The following is a 3,745-nucleotide window of genomic DNA, read 5'->3' as shown; positions in this document are numbered from 1 at the left end:
GTTTTTGATAAGTTAAACCGTCCTGACTTATCAAAATCGACTTTTGACAGATTACCCTTTTAACCCTGTTAATACTCTTTCTCTGTACCCTAACAGACGAGAACCACAGCAGCCCTGTTACCTTTTCTCTCTATACCCTAACAGAGACGAGGAGAACCATGGCGGTTGGAGATGGTGATGGTCTCATCGTCGCCGGCAATCTCGATCTTGTTGGTTCCGATCACCTGTGAAATCTCATCCGTCTCATCGTCGCCGGCAATCTCGATCTTGTTGGTTCCGATCACCTGTGAAATCTCATCCGTCTCATCGTGCCGGCAATCTCGATCTTGTTGGTTTCGTTCTCCTGCATAGACGAGAATCACATCAGATTGATGGTGGTTCACAGTGGTTGGAGGTGGTGATGGTGGTACATGGCGGTTGGAGATGGTGATGGTCTTCACCAGGAGATTGAGGGGAGAAGGGGATGAGAAGGCTGCTTATTTAGGTGCAGAGGCTGAAGGGGGATTAGGGTTAGGTTTTTTTTTTGTATATATTTTGTATTTGTTTTTATTGTTTTATACTTGAAAATATAGATTTTTGTCAAATATATTATTGTAAACGATGAAAAATAAATTTTTACATGTTAAAAAATCAAATAAGTTAATAAACAATCTCAAACACTTCCATAAGTCAATAATATGAAAGATTGTCCTTTTTGGTCATTTTACATATATAAGCAAAATTTGCCAAACACTAAAAAACAACTTATCAGCTTATTGCTTTTTGGTACCGCTATAAGCTAATCCAAACACTTTTTACAAAACTCCGGTTTGATACCACATAAGTTAATAAACACTTTTACAAAAAAACATAAGTTATTTTAAATAAGCAATCCCAAACGCCCCCTAAGAGTTGTAAGAGTTTTAGCCAAATGCTTTATAAGATAATATATATATATATATATGTATATTATATAGGAAAGAAGTATCCAAATCAAATACGTATTGTGATTCGTGAGATATACTTCTTTTAGTCCTTGTCACTCAATTTATTTTTTGAACCAAATCTTATATTGATTTGACGGCTTTCTTTTCGAAAAAGTTGTATAATTATGTATATTTTTGTTAATACGAGTTTATTTAAAAGACATAAACTAATAACGTTTTAGTTAAAAAGACGTTAGTTTATCGAACAGACAAGTATCTATTTTGATCGTGATTCAATGACTACTGATTTCGTGATGTCAAACTCATATGATTATATTTTATATAATAATCACAATTAATTGTTTATATGACATTTTATGCTCTACACGGGTTAAAGTAAGTAATGTATATACAGGATTCCAGATTACTCGGTTTGAGATATAAACATAACCTAATAGTATATCATCATCCAGTAGCATTTATTTAGACAGTATTTTAGAAAATATAATTTGACGATGAGGAACAACCAAAATACATATGCCAAAGTAGACAATACTCTTACATGTACGTTTTAATTGATTACACATTTTGAACAAAAAGATTTAGGGGTCGTTTACTAAACGCTTACACGATAAGTACTTGCTGGGTAATTTTTCTTACCGGATGAACATGACAACGAGCAAGATTCTTACCCGGTAATAGCGATGGTAAGAATGGAGAGTCTCACCCGATAAGTGAGGGTGACAACTCTTACCTGGGTAACCGCTTACCAGGTAAATTGTTGCATAAGATACGTTTTGATGTACTACAATCTTACCTGATAAAATAAATTATAGTGTTGACTCTTAATGGTAAGCGCTTACCTGGATAAGCATTTAGGTAAACGGCCCCTTACTTATCACATTATGATCATATCAGTTATATTACTTTCGTTTAATTTTAATAAAAATAACTGTTCTAAATTGATAATTTCAAATAAGATAACAAATGAAAGAACAATTTAACCATAATAATGTTACTCAAAAATGATATAATTATTTTAATTATAAGAATATGTGATAGATAAATATTGTTATTCGTATATGTAACTAAAAAATGTAAAAGTGATGGCGGAAAATCGTATAAGTCCAAAAGTGGCCACAATGTTGCTACAGTGGTGGTGCAAATGCACATTCACACTATGATCGGTAAAAGCAATAAAAGTGGTAGTATATCAAGATGTTCCCACATGGACTGGACTACTGAGATTCTGATCGTTGCCCCATGAACTGGACTATCAAGATTTTCAAGAACTTCTTGTGCAAGTTTCTATTGTGAGAGAAATTAATAAATGTTTTTGTTTGAGAGATTGCTTCTAAATAAATTGAACTATTAATTAAAAGATGAGGGTATGCGTGCAAGTTTTTCTTAAGACAATGGTAGTGACACAATGGTCTACAGATGTAAAGCAAACATAATCCCCTTCACATCTTTCCTTCCCTTTACCTTCGATTTGTGCCCTACCTGCAATGCACATTTTTAAACATAAAATGAAGGTTAGACCACAAGGCCTAGTGAGTAATCCCTTTTGATTGCTATTATAGGGTGAAAATCCCAAAAACACTTTTAGAAAACTCATATTTGTATTCATAACAAATAATCATTATTTTATTATAAGAAACATCTTTTGTCGCATCATATAGATGAGACAACCTCTTTTCATCGCATCAAACCTATGAAGTATCAAACTTATCGCATCAAATATATAACATACCAACTTGTCACATCATACTCATATTACATCAACTTGTCAGTACATCTTTCAAATGCGATATATATTTCCTCGCATTATACAGATGTGATTACCTCTCTTTGTCGCATCATACTGATGCGATAACCCCACTTTGTTGCATCACAAAGATGCGATAACACACATTCCTCGAATCACATTAATGCGATAAAATTTCTTCTTGCATCACAAGGATGCGATAAACATCTATCTTGCATCATAAGGATGCGATAATACCATCTCATCGCATTATAAAGATGCGATAAACCAAACTCATCGCATTATAAAGATGCGATAACAGTTTTCCTCATGATCAAAATCTCATTTTTAACATACAGTTGATTATACCACCCTTATCCCAGTATACGTCTCTTTTGATTATGTCAACCTTATCCTAAAATACATCTCTCCTGATTATGCCACTCTTATTCCAAAATACATCTCTCTTGATTATGTCACGCTTATTCCAACCGGTTGGTAATAACATATGAAATCTCAAACTCATGCTAAAAATAACATATAATCAATTTAAAACATCCCAGTATGAAAACAGAAAATCATACGGTTTCTTTACCAAAAGCAAATCAAGTATGCTTTTAAAATAAACTCACCTTGAATCACAAAAAGATGAAGACTTTAAAACAACAACGATTATCAAATAAAATCACGTAAACAATTTCTTCTTTTGTTATTTGAACCTAGGAGACCACATAGAAGACTCACCAACTTTTCTCCCTTATCTCATCCAAAAGCAATCAAAGAAATAAAGAAAATCACACACACACACACACATATATATATATATATATATATATACTATATTATAAAGCATTTGGCTAAAACTCTTAAAAACTCTTAAAACTCTTACAACTCTTAAAAATTATTAAAAACTTTTAAACTCGTTCATCCCTAAACGATTTCATCCATAACCGATTTCATCCATAACCGATTTCATCTCATATCTGAATTCGTGTAACTAACTGCAGATAAACACAATCAAATACAAGATAAACATCTCATTTTAAATATAAAAAATCTAAAATATAATTAGTATAATCATTAAATTCTAACA

This window comes from Cynara cardunculus (assembly GCF_001531365.2).
Source record: "Cynara cardunculus var. scolymus isolate 2C chromosome LG 8, CcrdV1, whole genome shotgun sequence".
NCBI lineage: Eukaryota > Viridiplantae > Streptophyta > Magnoliopsida > Asterales > Asteraceae > Cynara > Cynara cardunculus.
This window is presented reverse-complemented; position numbering follows the sequence as displayed.